Genomic DNA, 19711 nt, shown 5'->3' on the forward strand with positions numbered 1-19711 from the left:
ATCTTTCCGGGGGAGCCTGGGCTTAGGAAACAAGACAGGACAAGCATACCCATTTTCCAAGTGAAGCAGAAGGGGTGAAAAGGAAAAGACAAAAAGGACAGTTGTAAGGGCTGGGAAGAACATAAGAAAGTAAGGAAGAGGACAGAGAAAAAAAGTGTGGTCAGGAACGTCAGTGACAGAAAGAACATGGAGTAAATGAAAAAAAAGGAGGACTGAAAACAGAATGCGATAATGTAAGAAAGAGGAGACTGGTGAAGAGCACCAGGTGAAGACAGGACAGAGTGGGAGGCAGTATGACATGTTGGCATGAAAGGAAGATAACTTCAAGCTAGTCTGAGATAAAGGGAAAGGAAACAGATAGGATGGCGGCAAGAACAGGCTGAGGTACCTTCACTGTGAAAAAATGTTATCTGATTCCAAGGGAGCAGAAACCTGTCCCGCAGAGGCAGGCAGGCTGTATGCCTTACCCAGCTCCAGAGCCATCTCATTCACTTGATAGGAATTCCCTAATTCCTAGAAAGCGCCAATGGAAACAAGCCGACACCTGCACTTCTGATCTCCTCCTTTCTGAGGTAAGAGCAGAGAATTGAAGACACCAATGTAACTTTTTTTGAGGTTGGAAATCTACCTCCTTGCTTGGCAGCCTATGCTTCACCCCCAAGGCATCCTCTGATCTGATCTGTACTCATAAAGTGGCTACCACGATATCTTATACAGGTGTGAAAGCACAGAACAAACCCCTGCTCTGTACGGAGTGTCAGGAGGCATCACGGACAAAAGGATCTCTCTGCTGCATGCATCCTTGAGACTTTGCCCTCCTCTCCCTGAAACACATGCTTTTGGATTACAAAAGCCAAAGCAATTCCTTAACAAGTATCTCTATCACTCCAAAACTTCGAGGAAAGTATTTCTGGGATACTTTAGCTACAGCTTTCCTCAGGTTACAGCTGACATATCCAGTCCAGGAGGCAGGGTCCTGATCTGGCCTTAGGCAAATAGATCGGGAGGAGCTAAGACCCCTGTGGCTGCAGCTGCTACACACTCCTGTTCATTTGTTCATTCTGTGAGCATGGGGCTTCCTCTCTTTTCATGAGTGACCTTTCAAAAGTAGTCTGCAATTCCCTAGGGATCTGTTGACTGCAGGTTGAAACCACCACTTCAGAACTCAGAGCCTCCACAAACAGCCCAACTATACACTCCTGGAGGTTGTATCCTCTGCCAGTCACCAAAGCCTCCTCCACAAGACTTCAGCTTCCTCCTTCAAGGCCCTTCTGAAACCCACTTCTAGGATTCATCCCACCTTCCTCCACAGCAGCATACCAGGCTTATTAAAGTTTGATGGAGCCTCAGAGGGAGAGCAGGAACACCTCCACCCATTGAGAGAGGGGCCAAAAAGCGGTTCTTTCCTACTCCATTTCAGTGATGCCTGAGATACCCAGTCTCTACTACTCACACTTGGCAATGTTGTAAACGACTGCATAAGTGACAGTACATAAAACTATACAGTACAAGTCTACTTGCGTCCTTTTGTGCTGTTTGTCTTCCCGTACTAATAGTCGAAAAGCCTTCAGGGAGAAAAAAAAAAAAAAAAAAAGATCTGGGCAATAGCTCTCTTATTAAAGCTATTCTGACTCATACATCACTTTAACTTCTTTAAGAAGGTGCTTTGACCAGAATACATAGAAACACAACCAGTAACAAAACAGAAGTTTGGAAAAAAAAAATAGATTCAGAATCATTTTCTCCTTATTGTCACTGAGATGAGGACAAGACAAGTATTGTACGTGGAGTCTCTCTGAACTAGTCCAGTGCTTCTTCACTGTCAGGACGGCCTACCAAACATACTGTCTCATTAAGAGATCCACGGCTATTCTTTTTTGCTGATTTAGAAGAGTTCATATTCTTTAGGGTCTAGCGTGAATGTTTCCATTCAAAGAGGTATAATTAATATACTTCCACAATCAGTTTTACTTTGTCCCAGAGATGTCTTAGACACTAACAGAAGGTGCCTGAAAGAGCAGAGCAAGCCCTCCACTGGCCTTTGTGGTTTTCTAGAACTTGCACTTCATTCACTTGCAAGTTTTAGAAGAAAAAAAATACAATTGTGTAACTGACTCATCTATTTCTTCTGGTTTGGTTAATTAACAGTAACGGTTATGTCCTTATACCCAGGAGCGTATCACAGGACCCCTGAATCACTTTCCTTCCCTCGTGCTTGTTCATGCTCTTGTTTTTGGACAGGCCCTCACGGGAAAGAGACTCATAGATACCCACTCTACTCCAGTGTGCAGTATAAGAAAGTAATATACAAATGCACAAAGCTAGGTGTTAGCTACCACACCTCAGACAAGACCTCTTCTCACCAGACTAGCTCTTCTAACTCCATGGAGTGACCCCTCATCTCCACCACAGCTAGGTCCCAGTTCACCAAGGCATTCATATCATGATTAGAGAGCAGTGTGGGGAGATGGAGGGAGCCAGAAGAACCTTAGGGGAGCAGGGAACTGTGGGCTTTCTATGAAGATTGTGGGAAACAATCAGGATAAAAATCGCTTAATCCATATTGTCCAACAGTCGGAAGGGAAAGGCAATACATGAAGCACAAACATCCCGCAAGTAAACCTGAAGCTCAGTTGCTGATTTTGCCCTTCCCACTAGACCTTTTTCTGGCTAACCTCGTAATGCCCTGGCCAGAAAACCCACATGCTATGGCTGGCTCTCCCTCCCTCTCTTCCACTCTCTCTTCACTCTGTCAGTTTTAGGGACTTCCAGTCCCTCTCTACATATCCTGTATACAAATTCCCTGATTCTCCAAAGTGCTACGCTCTGCCACAGCCTTTAGAGGTCTTTGCTAGCAGTCCCTGGCTACAGTCACTCCAAACTTTTCACCATACCTGAGGAAGCAACAGCCAAAGGCCCACAAAACAGCAAAAGAGCCACAGCCTCTGGAGGCGTCTCTCCACCCTGCACCCACAAAGACAACTTCTCAACAGCACCCAGGAGGGGAAAATCTGGCACTGAAAATTATCTTTTGCTGCTTCAACTAAGAGCATATTCTTTGCACTCACCTCAAAATTCACTCACCAGTTTCATGCTTTGTGCACGCGAAGAGAGCTGTTACATCCTCAGACATCAAGACACATGCTATTGCAGGGCACGACACCAAGCAGGTTTGCTTGCTTGTTTATTTTTACTCGATACGTATCTTACACACAGAGAAGGCACTAAATCAGCTGTAAGCCTTTCCCATGTTCCACTTTTATTCCGTATGTATGTGTATTTTGCTCTGCATCTAACTTTTTGGGACACTAAGGTTATATATTAAATATACCATGGACCTATTTGAAAAAGTAAAATGTAGTTAGAGTTGATGTGACCTTGAGTGCCTAAACATAAATAATTTGGTCAAACACAAAATTCTTTTTGATTTCGCTGGCGCTGGATGCAATTCAAGGAGGGAGATAGTGGAGGTATTTTACATGTTGGCTTTCTAGTTCTCTAGGATGTGATTCTTTGTAAGATTGACACTTTGCAACAAACAAGAAATTAAAAAACTATAAATCAGACTATTCTGACTTATCATAAAAGGTACGCACAAGTTTGCTTGTGCAAACAGGCTAGAGACTGGCTATTTAAATTCTTTACATATATTATTTTTAGCACGAGTAAAAATGCTGTCATTGAAGAGCAGGTTGTTTATTTTTCCCCCCTAAATGAAACCTCTGGCAAAAGCATATAAATAAAGTAGGCCCTATTTCATTTTTTCTATTTTAACTATGTTTTCCATGGGAACTTACCACATTCTTTTTGGGAACTGTTAGAAATAGTGCACTTATGCTAACGGCAGTATTATTCAAAAGCATCATCTGTAAAACCTAAAATCCAACATGAAAGAAGTTGTTGGTAAAAACATCATTATCTACTGCAGGTGAAAACAAAATATATGGCTCTGTTTTCAAACGCTGCCAAACAGAAAAACTCTGAATCATGGACACGTGTCGTAAACCAGAATTCCATTTAGCTATTAGCTCAAATCATTTTCAAGAAGAATCAGACAGCAGACACCCAAGCTAAATTTATAGTAAGAGGGCAGGGAACATACTAAGGCTTCACTCAACGGTGCCATTTCTCAGATTCCCAGGCTCTCCAGGCCGTATTGCCTAGTGCCATCTAGTGGCTCTCACTCCTGGACATTTCTGCAGGGAATTTGTCCTGGACACAAGGCTACCAAGCAGTCAAGGCCAACTCTGGCAGCCTCACCATCTCACCCAGCCTCTCACCTTGGCCTATACTTGGCTGCCAGCCACGTCACTAGGAAGAAAAAAGCATCTCTGAGAAGTTCGCTCCATCCGTCTTAGGCAGATGAATATCCTTGGAGGACAAATCACTCTCTCAGGGTACCTTGAGAAAACCCTGCCCCCCCCCCCACCCCGCCAAGAGGCACAGCACGGGACCACAGCCACAGGAAATGAAGCCTCGATAGCTAAGTTGACACTCAGACTCATCTATATTTCTGAACAACCTGGTGTCCCCCTACTTCCAGTGGGAGTGTCCACGGCAGATATTCAAGATCCCCTCTTCTCCTCTCCCTCGCAGACCCCACGGAGGCATGGGTTGCAGAAGTGAGCGTCAGCACTGGAGCGTAAGCAGGCGTAGCAGCCCCAAGTGAGAGGCTACTGAGCCGGAGGTGTATCTATTGTATTTCTTCCCTCCATCAGCCCCAGCAGTTCTGTCCCAGCAACCCATCTCACCTTGGAAATAGCCGCTCAAGTGCCAGAGTCACAAGCTATATTAACAATAATCACTAATAAAATAGGAAACTTCTATTTTCCTCATTCCTTTCAGTTCATGCTTTCAGGCTTTTCTCCACGGTTGTGTGAACGACAGACATTCTTCCAAGAAGGAAAGCTGAATAGCTCATTCAATATTGTACCCTTAGGGACAGGAGTTTTTAGGAAGGCATCAAGTAGCAGAGCACTTAGAACTCATGAAATGTGGCAACACTGCCATCCGGCTTCCTATTGATTCCTGTCCTTTTCTCCCGTATCTTGGGCCAGGAGATGTCCTCGACAGTTTTTCCCAAAACGAAAGCGTTATGGGACTTGTTCTGCCTGTTCTTCCATCTTCTCAAATCTCCTTGTGCAAGCAGCAAAGACGCATCTCACTAAGGAAAAGAAGAAAATTACCCCCCGGAACTTTAATTTCAGAACTTTCTCAGGCTTCATAATGGGGGGGATACACTCAGCCATAAAAAATCACCTCAAAATCCACTGTTTGCTAAGCTCAATGATAAAGCTTGAAGCTGAACCCAGGAACCATTTTATAACTGAATTAACCACAAGTAGTAAAATGGTAATTAATTAATCTTAGAATTGAAGATGGTTTATATTGGCTCTTTTCCCTAGGCTAAATACAATGGAGAAGGCTAACAAAAACAGGGGAAATAAAGACTGTTGGATCTTATTAGATTAATCCTGTTTTTTCAGCATTCAGCTTTTTGGTGACAGCAGAGAGTAAGTAATATTCTAACCCTGGCTAGGAACACAGAGCAAAATTCTCCTCTTCAATTAAAATTATTCATCTCTATGACCTGCTATTCCAATCTGTTCCTAGAGGGACGGATTCCTTTTACAGGCCCATGAAACAAACATCCTATTGATAAAAAGGGTAAAAAGAACAGACAAAACATCCTACTCTGTTATAAATTTAATTCATAAGCATGCCACAAAGCTTTAGCACAGGTCCTGCCGTAAGGTACATCCTCGAGTGCTAGTCCAGGAAATCAGTGCAGCTGAGGTAATCAGCAGGACTACTCAGACCATTCAAGCATATGGTAAGGAACCTCATTCCTTCTAACTACTACAAAGGAAAATGATGATGGAAATTGTACCTTTGATTTAATGTAATACTTCACACGAGTCTCTGCATTTTTATTTCCAGAAGCAGAATATTTAAAATAAGCCAGGATGTGCAAAAAAACCAAGAAAAGTGGAGGTAAGGAAGGAACAGCTTACAAGGCAATTGTGAAAGACAAATAATAGCGGTAATGAGGAAGGAACAGAAAATGCTTCTCAAAGAGAGCGTGGGCGGGATTTAGAAAAGACTGGAAAGATGCAGGAAAAAAAGCCTGAAAAGGCTTATTGAACCCAGGGGGAGAACAAGACTGAGTAACAAAATAGAAGAAGGAGACTTAAGAAGGAAAAAACCCTCTGTTTGTTACCAAGTTCCTGCAGATCAAGCCCCTGGGTATTGCTGCTGACAAACCTAAGCCTCTGGCATCTACATGGCCCAAACTCTCTTGGACTTCTGTCCTCATTCTAGACTGCAAAGCTGGCTTTTCACTATGCTCAGTTGTCACATAAACATTCACATTTAAAAGGTAAATGTTTACCCAGTAAAAATTATCTGTATGCTCTATGCCTTAGGACAGATATATCTGCTTCAAAAGGAAAAATAAGTCACAAAAAGTAGCTGTAGGCACTAGTCTTGCACACTTTGCTGCCACAATTTGCTGCCAATTTGAACCAAAAACATTGTCGGTTTATTTAGACCTAAACTCTGATAGAACTCCCTCTCCCGTATCTCCTTTATCCTCTCTCATCAGTGACTTTACCAACCCATACCAGGTAAAACTCCTTTTTTCTTTTGTTTAAATGACAGTAATATGCAGTCCTCCCTATCCATTTTCGGAGAGTTAGCACGTTCAGGAGTTCACACCTTCAAATTCTCCATTAGCACCATACTGCAGTCCCCTGCCATTATAGGATGTATGCCTGCTTCCATGCACAGGGAGAACCGAGCCCGCTGCCAGACTAGTACATACCTGGAAGTGAACCTCCTCTGGCCCCGCAGCGACACACACCCGCCAGGAGCCCAGTATGGGAGGTGACCAACATCGGACACATCTGTGCCAGACTCTCTCTCAAGTTCCTTGCCCAAAGGAAGAACTGTGTACGCAGCACTGTGTTTTCTTTTAATACTGTTTGTGAAAGAAGAGTAGGGCCATGGGTGTTTTATTTGTGTTGTTTTACTCCGTGGTCTTTGCCAAAGTTGGAAAACTGCACTCGCCTGCATTTTGCACCATTGAAAACACAGTTGAACATTCAGACAGCTATTTTCACTTGAACATTACTACTTACTTAATTACCATTGATCTGCACATTTGCCGCATGCTGTCTATCACCTTCTAGGCTTTCTATACATGTTGGGTTTTCCTGACATGTGGCATTACTTTGATGACTGGGAGCTTGACTTTGTTCTGCAGTCTAAGGTCATGCAGAGTGCTTTTTCAAAGCATCCTTCAAGCCAGCTCTCTGACAATGACAAATCTTGGTTTATTGCCTTTCCTAAGGCCTCACAGTGTTTCCTAACAGACATCCTAGTGGTATTCTCAAATCCATCACTCTTGAAGCCAGATGTAAAGTAACCACGGAAAGCTGTATACAGCCATCAAACCATATGAACTATTTTATAACTACTGGCAACCCACTGAACATTAAATACTGGATTAACATTCAACAGCTCTGCTGGTGCTTCCTGCACTTTGGCAACAAGTTCTCCCCAGTTTGTCATATGCTCAAGGACTAAGCTCAAATTCTCTCTTATGGAAAAATCTCAAAATGGAGGCTTCCTTTTAACTATACCAGACCTTATCACCCACCACAACATGCAGTCAGAGAGAAGTGGAATGATCCAACAGAACAAAATCAGGGAGATTAGACTTCAGCTGCTTTTCAGCCTCTATAAAATCATCCTTCAACTCTTTCTTTACACAGCTGGCCCATGCAAATGTGGGTTCAGGTTGCTATCAATCCAATACTATTCTCGCATATTTGTTTCAATTCTCTCTCCTCCTTGCATCCCCCTAAACTAGGACTGTGATCCCCCGGGACCAGTGCTGGTTTTCCTGTATGCAAGGTGAGAGTCTGCCTTATGTTTGCTTGACTTTTCCCCTCCTTCCTCCTACACACACAATAATCCGAGTACTTCTCCCAGCAGGAATAAATTGTTCTGAGAGCTGGTTCTTGGTGTCTATGCTCCAGAGGTGTAGGTTCAAACCTGATACTACCACGTACCCGCTATTTGCTTTTAAGCGGGTTGCTTCCTCAGCCTTTTGTCCCCGTCTGCCACTGGGTCTGACACCTTTCATAGCTTTCAGAGGATAAAATCCACCTCTCCATGTGGGGTGCTCCAAGATTGCAGATATTAATTTGACTGCTTTACATTCAGCTTCCACGTTCAAAACGCACGGACAGGACGCTACCGTGAACGCTGGGCATTCCTGCTACCACAGGTCAGACGCTAAAATCATAAGCGCAACTATTAGCATGCATCAGGGCAAAATAGACCAATTCAAACCACCAGGGAAAAACCCGATCCCGAGGGATCCCAAGTGATTCTGCTGGAGAAACTACTGTTGCTTTGTACACACGTTCCTTCTGACGTGTTATTTTACATCCAGACACAGGCTACACCGTTTTCACAGGGGCAGACGGAGGCTGACTGATAGATTCTAATACAGAGCCTAACAGAATATGCCAAAAGACCCACGACAGGGGTAATCACTGCATTTAAAACACCATTTAAAGAAAGGTAACCTGTCAAGTTTGCTTATACTGTAAGGCTCAACCCCAGAGGACACCAGTGTATTTCCAACACATCGAACTAATTGTAGTTTACATTTGTTTCACTCTGTATTAGAGGTGCTCTACTTTCCAGGAAAACTAATTTGATCTGCAGTATTTGGCTGGCCACAGCTTTCTACATGAAACCCGAGCGGCTCTTTTCACTGAATGGGGCTTTCGGTAATAGTCAGTGGAAAACGTACAGAGCGATCTGTGGCATGTCACCCTAAACATTGTTACACATCGAAAATAGTTTCAGCTTCCTCTGCCTCGCATAGTCTGGAAATAAAACATATGGAGTTAGCACAACTGCTGATTGGATTTTGATTGTTCTGAAATGCTGCCAAGTTTAAAGTGGAGAGTGCGGCCTGAAAGGAAATACAGTAGACACTAGACAATTTATTTGTTTCTGAGTGGGGACCTGGCTGACAGGCTGCTTCGAAGGTGGCTAACAAGAGCAACATGTTCCCATATGGAAACCATATGGGGAAATCAGCCAGGATCTAAAAACATGGCACAATATATGTATCACGGCAACAGAAAAAGCAGAGTCCTGTAAAATTGGTGCCAGTCATAACAGCAAATTGCTGATGGATAGCACTGATAAATAACTAAAATAGCTAACATACCAGCAGGTTTTAGATAAAATACTCAAAGAGCTGAACAGGGAAAACGCAAACATGAGATGTACTTGAAAAGGTGGCAGTGTGATGGATGGCATTATTAATTAGATGTATTTGCAGAGGTCTCCTGGTTCAAGATTGCAGTTCGTCCCACAAAAATGAGGACCTCTAAAACCCTGAAAAAGGGAAGAAGAAGGAAAAAAACAGTTATGATCTTATTAAAGATACCTGCAACCATTTTATCCCCTGAGAATAGTCACATAAAACCAGCTGAAAGGGCAAATATTTCCATTTGGTGGGAAACAATATCAAACTCCAGAACGCCCACTTCTTATTAGGAGCTAAATGTACTTTGTGGCCAGAACAAAAATGCCCAGTGAATCACAGTGATTGGAATGCCCAAGACAGACACGCTCCCTTGAGAAAATTCAAGATTCAATAATTTGGGAGAGTAACTAGCAGAATCCTTCCAGAGAAGGATGAAAAATATTTGGCCAAAGTCTGAGGTAATATCTGCATTCTCATGAGTCTTACCATAAATATTTGTAAAAGCTTCTTTGTAGAGCTTTAGAGCCAGGCTTCTACCTGCCCTGGACTTCTATGGGACCAAAACATTATTTTACATGGTTTCTGCTGAAGTGGGACATGGTGATTTTTTAAAAGGGTACTTTGGAGTATCCTGAGAAGCATTAGGAAGAAACTTGTGTTAAACAACATTGCCCTCGTGTGGCAAATCAGTAACTCGTGGATTTGACAGGCTAGATTTCCAAATTCTTAAAGGCCAACATTTTCCCTAGGACTTCTCTGCCCCAGGAGCAAGTAACTCCCTGGGGAGGACTGCACACTTGATATGCCTTGGGTTTGCATCTCCGCATGGCCGTGGGCCACAAGCAACGTTAAAGCCTCTTGCAGGCAACATTCACCCACGACTCGTGGAGTAATGGCCTATACTCAGTGTCTCGGCTACTGGTTCACGGAGGGTTAACAACCTGCTCTTTAGGGACTCTTTTAGGCCTATGTTGCTGCAATTGTAAATCTACGTGCCACGTATTTACAGCATAGTTTCACCTTCAAACATAAAAGATACAAGTGAAACGTCAGCACAAATTCAGCTGTTTCAGCCCATCCAAACTGCGCTTGAACAAAAACTATTCGTCCCAAAGTCACCCTGCTCTCATCCTGCTTGAATTCACCTGCTCAAGGTGGAACTTTGCCCCTATTTAAGCATTGTTGTTTTTATTTCTTCCTTAATTCTTTCTATTAGCAGCATACTATTCAAAATAAACAGGCAGAATGACATTTAAAGAAGTGGAAATAAAGGAGAACACAAATAAAAGCTAAATAATTCACTAAATTTAGCATGCACTTCTTCATAGCGTTGACAGAATTGAACATGCAGAAGTATAGTCAATCCAGCAACCCAAAAGTCACCAGGGTCACATTTTGCACTGTTTATTAGTTGCTGAAATGTTTCTAGGACAGTAATATTTCATACTGAAAACAGTATCTTAAAGAGCTAAAACACATTACTACATATAGTTTACACAACTGTTCATTTAAGGATAAGATACCCTCTGTTTTCTCATCTCATGATCTAGTAACTGTTTTTTTCATTCCATAATTTTAAGATATATGGAAAAGATTTTATCTGTAGAAGTATTACCTTTCCATGTTAGCTTTTCAATATTTATAGCTTTTTCTTTTTGCAAGTGACAATTCAGGAACTATTTCACTGCTTCCGTATACTCCTACCTGGTCAGTTTGTGTATTCAATAACAGTAAGAGCAAAGCACCAATTTTATGCATTTATTAAAGTCATATATGGTTTATGCACAAGGAAACTGTTCCAAAGCCCGCAGAAATCAACAGCATTTATACTGACTATGGGAAAAATCTCAGGAAAATAATATATCACGCTAGTTTTGACTAGTCTCAAACAATCCTTTCAGTCTTTATGGAAGATCGTTGTAGCAATATTCATGCCATAACATTTCTGCTGATTTGTCTTGGTTACACTAAGCCCTACGGTATCATCTGCATTGTAGGAAGTTCTTCAAACTGCTTTAATCAGAACCTGAAGTCAGGTTGCCTCAGCATACAGCTGTGCCTAAATCCTGAGCCTTTCATATATCTTCATAAACACATGGTTTATGTTGTGAAGAGGAAGGATAAAGAAACTGCTGAGCAGAATGGGCCCCCACTTGAAATATGCAGGGGCCTGATCTCTAATATTAGCTAAGAAAAAAACCCCAAAGAATCCTTAAGGAAATGGGGGGATCGAGATGGATTTTTAAAGCCAGTTCTGAAGATTTTTGCACTTTACCATATAGAGAAGTCCAGAATACCCCAGTTTTCCCTTGGTCTGGAATATATATTCCAGAGCTGTCCCCCACCCTAAAATACTTCATCATGTCAGTAGTCTCTGTGCATTGGAGCATTCCCAGTGGCACCAGCATATCTGCTCATGGGCGAGAAGAGCTGCATGCTCTAGTCTGCACGCGTTTCCTAGCACTAAATACTAGGGGCTGAGGCTACTTGAAATACAAAGTTCCTAACCCAAACAGGTATTGTCGATGAACTTTAGGCCCTGACTCTTGCGGTCCAAGACTTTCTAATACAGATACCTTATGCACGCTCTGCTAAAAGGTTCGAGCACGAGCACCAAATCCAAAACATTTGAGAAATATCTGTTACAGCACACACACTATTTCAAGTCTAGTGCTTCTTGCACGCACTGGATTTACTGCACTGTAGGGTCGGCTGATGCATGGTCAGAAAACGCATCCAGAATTTCTAGATAACATAAATAAAAACACACAAACTATTCAAATTCTACCTGGACAAGTTTTAGAGCGGATAACACAGAGATCCAGAGAAATCTGACCGTGCCACGTATCTATCACAGATCCAACACTGTGTTAGAATAACATCAGAATTCTGACTTACCTGGCAGAATCCAGGAAGCTCTTAGTTGAAACAGGAATTAACGCTTGAATCATCCAGAGGTTTTTTTTTTTTTTTAAATGAATAGAAGTTGAGTAAATGTATTGCCTTTGTGTTTCAAAATCATTGCTCAGTGTCATTTCCTTGGGCTTTTGCTGTTTTTCTTCAGAACTGCTTTTTGGGTTTGGTTAGCTGGGATTTTGAAGATGAAGGGGTGTAGGTTATGCACTGTATTGACTTCAAGTTCATCAATTACATATACACTCAAATAAATCATGGCATTATTACATACACACTCAAGTAAGTCATGGCATTACAGCTTCAATTTATCAAGCCTTAACAGACATCCTTAATGCTAAATGAAATAGTCAGGAAATCAAAATAGAGACCTCAGTGACACTTTTGCTTGCGATGATCTCCATGGTCAGAGAAACCAGCCTTCAAAAGAAAAATAACATGTATTTCATTCTAAAGACCAGAGGCTGTGTGTGTCCACAGGCCTCTCAATACAATCTCAGCAATTGTAAATTACTGTTTACGTGGCAGAAGCACACACGTGCATATGCAAAAAAAAAAAAAGAGGATGTATATGAATATGCAAGTCCACATATATACACACGTATGTTCAGATTCATTATAATTTAGAACAAACAAAAGCTTTGGGCTGAGTTTTAGCTTATTTCAGGATAAAGTAGAAGTAATACTATATTTCACCATTGCCCTGTGCACCACAAAGTTAAAACATGATCCATTTTTATTCTAATCATGAAAAAAAAATGGCATTGATTTATTACAAAAGGAGCTGATGTTTGCCCCACTCCCGTTTCCAACTGCAAACATTTTTTGCCTGTGTAACACCCATGCTCTGGTCTCTTCCAGGAACAGGAAGGTCACGTACAGGTTGAAACTACACCTGCTGCAGAATAGCCAAGCAACATGTGTTTTTGAACTCAACGCAGGAGCACGTTCATACTTGCAGCTCCATAAATCAGACTTTCAATCCCCACCCCTGAAAACATCACTCAGTACATTTCACTGACTGCTGTTCCTATTTCCTTAGTGAACCCATAAAATATAGAAAAACTCCTAGTTTTAACTAGACAGTAGCCTCTGGAGTATTCCAGTCTGCCCAGTAGCTGCACCTTGCTCTTCAAGCAAGACGTATCAACTCCGGCCAGAGATTTGGAGCGCCGGACTTTTCACGCCTGACCTTGGACGTGCTCCTTGAGGTTTAAGCATGTGAGAGAATTCAGGTAGAGCCGTGCGCACTCCACACTTCCAACAGTTATGGAGAAATTGCATCTGGACAAACATGGGCAAAACTGAAGTCCCTGCAACCAATGGCCGCCCTTGAAAATTGGTCCTTACTGCTCAAGACTTTTTTTTTTTTTTTTAATTATGTTATGACCTCAGTCTGACAGCCACAACATGATTTCTGTGACTGCATAGTGCTTCCTTACTGCAGGAAATACTAATAACAGGCTATCATAGAACAGGGATGACACTGCACAGTTCCCAGTTCAGGGGTGGTCCCAGGCACTTGGACCTCCAACTCCAAATCACATGGGAACATAAAAGCAGCTGGAGTGGGTCAAAGTAAAGGTCCTGGTCAGCATCCTCTCTCTTACAACAGCCAGCGGCAGATGATGAGATGAATAGGTTTAGAGAGAGCCTTCAGCAACACCTCTCTGGGTCTGTCTTATCAGCTGCTGGCAATCTGTCATTAACATTTGTGTTTAATAGCCCTCAATCAACTTTTTCTTTCAAGGGTTTGCCTAACCATTTAGAGAGCAGTTCAAAATTTCTGGCCTCTGTAACTTACACCCTCCAGCAAGACCCACTTCACAGCGGCCTGCAGGCCAGGGGTCTGGAAAGAGGAGGAGACGGGCTGCTATTCTCTCTCCTCCAGGCCTGCCCAGACTTTACTGTCATTGCTGCCAGTACAAATAAACTCAGCAGCACTAGGTTGAAGGCAGAAAGTCTCCCTGCAGAAGGTCACAGTCTAGAGGTAGTCCCCACCCCTGAGGTTGGAAAATGTCTGAAATGCAAGGATTGGAAGGGAAGGAGGAGGCAGCTAGTGACGACTGGCAGGATGGGAGGCAGACAAGAGAGACAACTGGAATAGAAAATAGAAGAGCAGAGTTTTGTTCCTTCAAAAAAGGAACAGTGGAGGAAGTGGGTAGGGGCTTGCCATCATTCTATTGCATGGTTAGAAGTCATTTCCTGATTTTCTTGAAGTCCTTGGTCCTGGAATCATGTGACTTTGTGAAAACCTTACCTTTCATCACAAAGAAAAAATATCTAACCCTCATAGTTGTAGGGAAAACTCAAAACCTCAGGAGGCAAATAAACAGAAACCAAAACGTTAGCAGATTTTTTTTAAAAGTGGCATGTTTTTGCAGCTGATTCAAGTCTTGTACACTTGGAGCTAGCTAAATCAATGGAGTCCGTATATATGCATTTGCTTGTCAACAATGTCTTTGTCTTTAAAAGCAGCACTTAACTTTGCTACTAAAGAAACACATTACACAATCATGTAAGACTGTAAATGCTTGCTTCCCATCAGCAAGCTTTTCATTTCTGATTCTCAAGTTCAGGCCAAAAGGGGAATTTTTCAATCAGCAGAGAATGGGTTTGACACCTTTGATTTAGTGCACCTTAACTACATCTTCAAGGTCAGAGAATTGAAGAGTATTAAAAAAAAAAAAAAAAAAAAAGCTGGGCTAGAAAATAACAGCTGAGAAAGTTACTTGGAAAAAAATATATATAAAAGGCTTTTCAATCTTTTAAACACTCAAATAATTTTGTCCAACTGCAGTAACGACTGCCATTTTTTTCATCTCATTTTGAACACACCTTTAAAACAAACCACAACAATGAACAAAGCTTCCTGTATCCATTTCCTGCTATGAAGCATTCTAATTCTTTGAAATAAATATGTTTTGGGTTATTTTTGTAAGAGTAATGTTTAATATCAGTCTCCTAGTGTGCAAACGTGTAGAATACACCAAAGATTTAACATCTGCTAAAAATAATCATACACAGGATCTCAAGTTCTCTATTTTAAGATTATTAGGATATTTTACAGGTGTCCAAATTATTAAAATATGGTTTAAATTCAACACTTGTGCATTTTCATAACATGTATTGGATTTTAAAGTCTGGAAGCCACATGTCAACACTAGGAAACACAAGGCTGGCTTGCTCAAAGTTCAAACTCTGAAGGGCCACTTTCAAAACATTATAGACTTACTACTCAGCATCACAGCTGTAGTAGCAAGCTGCTCTGCAGAAACACTTAGCAGCACCCTCTAAGTAGAGGTGACGTAAAGCTAAGAAAAGCTACTTTACTTTCAAACAATTGACCGTTTCTACGAGCATTACTTTTCTCTACATTGATCAAGTCAAGACCTTCACCAACTGATCTTAATTTTAACGTCTAACTTGAAATGCATGCTGCAAGTGTAATGCAGAATGAAAACTGAAGCCATACATATCCTAACAACTGCTCCTGGTCCTGTTGCTTTGTTCATAAAATACTGCAAAAGCTAAATGGCAGAAAGTTGAATAAATGTAATAATAAAGAACCCTATGTACTCATACTGAGTAAGACTCAGTATTCATTCCCATTTTGAGTGAGCTGTTTCTTAATGAAGGAACAAGAAATATGGCTGTGCATACATTTCTCACTTTTAATCTCATAATTCTCATTTTTATTTAAGCTTCTGTGGCTGTTCTGTTCTGTGATATGAGACATATCGCCATCATCTTAGTTTACCCCTGGTAAGTGGAGCTAACATTTATTTACAATTAGTAGAGGAGTGCTATTTCTCTCTTAACAATAGCAAAACCTGGACCTACGTTTTGGGGGCAGTGGATAATCACTTCTCAGTTTAGCCAAGGTTGCAGCAGAACCTCTTGCCTGATGCACTGAAGGGGTGCAGAACTCGGGAGATCTTGCCAGAGAGTTGACATCCTGGCTGGGAGGAAGAACATGATTCACACCAGCATGTGCAACAAGAAAACCCACTTCGGCAGCTTGTGGTTTTACTGGGCCATCCTGAAGAGCACAGAAAGTGTTTTTTAGTGCAGGAACTTTTGCACCTTATTTCAGGAGAAGCATTAGATACTTTGCTCTGGGGAATAAGAATCGTCATACTCAATTCTCTCTGTCCCATGGTGCAAGAACTGCATGCCGTTACCACAAGAAGCACCCTACAGGATTTTCTGACCTGCCTCTTCCTAAGATTTCAGCTAGCCATGGGCCCACCTGTTGTGAGCCATTCCATTTACAAATGTTTTATTTTCCAGCATATATTATTTTGAACATGCTTGGGGTTACCAAATCAGTTGCTGAACTCTTGCTGCTTGAAGTAGAATAACTTCAGACACAGCTGAACCTGAAGCAGCACTGAGTCGAAAACAGTCTTAGAATTGAACCAAAATAAAATTTGATCTGTATCACTGATTTGGGAAAGTATGTTGAGACAGATTTTTTTTTAAGACAATTATTAATTAAAAAGTTTAATGAAAGACTAAAGTTTTTCATTACACAAGCCTTAGAAAGCATTGCCCCCAAGAATGAGCAACACAAAGCTAAAAAGACTGCAGTTTTGCTTATCCGACTTCTCAGTCACCTACTGGCCTGAGTAATGTGACTAATGTAAAGTGACTAATAGGATCACTGTCCAGTAAGACACATAACAGAGTACTCACAATTTCAAATTTCAGAAAAAAAAAAAAAAAACTTTAAATGAAAATCATGCTAGACAAACTTGCATCATCTACAGTTTCTTCATTTGCCATGTTAGGCAAATCATACTTGATTTTTACTACAAAGGTCTCTTCAATAAGCATTGTAGAAGATGAAGTTCATGTTCAAAAAGATACAAAATGCACTTAGTTATACTTTGCTGGTATAAGGCTACATATTAAAAAAATCAAAGTGAATTATTTTTCATTAAAAAAAAATTACTAAATTTATATAATTGTCAAAGTAAATATTCCTCACATACACTCTCAAACAGCTCATAGCGAAGCGGAAGAGCATCAAAAAGTAAAAATTGTAAGGGAAGGTGCTGAGCTGTCTTTGCTGAATCCACCATTGCAGAGTGTCTCCTCATACGTGGTACTGCAAGACCCTTTTAAATGGGCTTGCCTCCTGCCACTTTGAAAAACAACAAAACAACTGACAAAGCCACATTGGGCACTCCTAATTCAGGTTGAAGTGTTTTATACCAGCACCTTCATATTAATAAACAAAAGAACTGATTGTTTCTGACAGGATCAACAGGGTCTGTTGAAGCGTTCCCCAGAGTTTAAGCATGGAAATAGCTTGGGTATTTTGCACTTGCTTTCTGTGCTTATGCTGCACTAAAAATACCTTTTTTTTCAAACCAATTTGGAAGTGGATTAAGCTGAACAGCACAAAGGCATTCTTTGTGCCCAGTAAGAATGTTACTCAGAGACCGCAGGGAATAGCTGCTACACCTGAAACTCTATTTTTACTTCACAGCAGTTGTCCCATGAAGACAAACCCTCATTTTATAGGACGATCAGTGCTAAGCTTTTCCCACTGCGCTCTCACTTTTCCCATGCTGCCTTTCTCTGTTCTAACACAATCTTCCAAATACAACCCTTCCACCCAAAGTTTTATTTTTTGTAGGCCTATTCATTTGCTGTTCATCTGTTCAGCAATCAAACTGCTGCCCTCAATGATCATAACACATTCCCCTGTTGGTTAACTCCCTATGAAGCAGCAGACCGGCTGTAAAGTCTACAGAGCTGATGGAAAAAAAGACAGCTTTGGTTTCAGTAGACTGTGAAATAGCTCTTCCCTTGAAGGGATGCAACTCCAAATCAGACCTGGCAGAAGAATTCAGTATCAATCCTGAACATAAGAACTAGCATATGAAAGCGCTCTGTAATCCTCCGGGTGAAACACAGGGAAAGAATCCATGTCCGTTTTGGCAAATGCTTCTGTTACGAAATTGCCCTTTTAAGGCACAATATCATTCTTACAAAACACGCGCTACTTTAGAGCAACTACCCAAGCGAGCAAGTAACATGCTATACAAAGAACATTTAAACATTTGGTTTTTGAAGTCAAGAAACCTGAGACTATAGCCTGCCGTTCAGTCTTTAACTTGCTTATACATACATATTGTACCTGGTTTGAGTTTATGGTGTTCTCACCTCACCGAAGGCCTCTACCTCTTTGAGTACACAGGATGCATGATGTTACTGAAGCAAAACCAGTGCTTAGTGTTTTATCCTTTTTCATTGTTTCCCATAGCATTTATTGTACAGACTTCAAGTACTTTCGCTCATAAACTTTTCTAACAACATCTCAGTGTTTCCCATAAAGTAAGAAAGTCTTACCTCAAAACTCTGATCTCACTCCACTAGCCAGAGTCTCCCATTCACGTGGGTTGCTGTTGTGTGCAGCAGCTGGCAAAACTTTCAGTCTAAAATGTTTAAAGAAAAATAATTGCGGATCTGATGGCACTGAAAAATCTCAGGAGTCTCTCATGTCTTCATTTCAGTCTTTGTTTAGATTTTTCAATGTTTTAAACTAGAATTTCAGAACATTTAAAAAGGAGAGAAAATTTGATGTCGAACAAAATGCCTGTCTTTTTTAAGCTTTTTCATTACCTGCAATCTTCAAATTTTCAAATTTCATTACAATTCTTTTCCTACTTTCAGCACCCCAATCCAGCTTCGTTCTTACAGCTCATCTTGTGAATGCTCAACATGTCAGCAAGCCAGGTCCTAGGTACCTCAGGTTGTTTATCCACGAAATATAGAGTTAGTAACTGCATGTCAAATGGTCATTTACACAGCTTGCTTAGCATTACAAAGGAAATTCTTGTCTGACGTTGAGGCAGAAACAAATTTCTCCTTGGCCTTGTCTGTTTTCAACCTCAGACCTTTTCTTTGCAGCACTTCCTTGTCTCACGTTATCACCTCCTCTAACACAAAGGACAAATGAAGCAGGGTTCTGATTCTGAGCCTCCTCCACGTTGTTTTAACTGGGCATTGCCCTTTAGCAAGGCAGTTTTATGTGAGGAAAAAAGCACTTAATGCTGTAGTTCGAAATACAAACGTCTTCAAGCTTTGGGTAGGGACTGAATTAAAGTTTGCAAAGGCAGACTTCCAGGATTTTCCTGAATTTTGCCTAGTTGGCTTCACAATTTTTTTTAAATCTATTTTTGGCACAGAAATTGTAAAATTACATGTCATGACAGGTTCTTCCTCTGAAGTTTTAGCAGCACAGCACAGATTGCAGGGTTGGGGTGTAAGGTATCTGCTGCCAGAGTAAGAAAGCTGTAGTCTACAGAGACTTAAATTGCTTGCTAGAGCCATGCAGTAAGATAAGGAGACTTTCACATAGGAAGGGGGAGGAGATGTGTGTCACCTGCTGGCTTCAAGGATGCGTTCATGAGGAAAAAAAATAAACAAACAAAGAAAGCTCATTTCTACCTCATCTCTGTTGTGCAGTGGAAAGACAGAGGACGTGAA

The 19711-nt window shown here is 41.3% G+C and overlaps 1 long non-coding RNA gene across 1 annotated transcript; it reads right to left on the reverse strand.

Moving 5' to 3' along the window:
• Positions 1-6927: 6927 nt before the first annotated feature.
• LOC138061710 (uncharacterized) lies at positions 6928-16471 on the reverse strand. The gene is made up of 3 exons (XR_011135608.1): positions 16052-16471; positions 12194-12382; positions 6928-9423 (listed from the first exon to the last, which is right to left on the reverse strand). It is a non-coding gene; the product is annotated as an uncharacterized lncRNA (long non-coding RNA).
• Positions 16472-19711: the final 3240 nt, after the last annotated feature.

Source organism: Struthio camelus, chromosome 1 (assembly GCF_040807025.1).
Source record: "Struthio camelus isolate bStrCam1 chromosome 1, bStrCam1.hap1, whole genome shotgun sequence".
NCBI classification, from domain to species: Eukaryota; Metazoa; Chordata; class Aves; order Struthioniformes; family Struthionidae; genus Struthio; species Struthio camelus.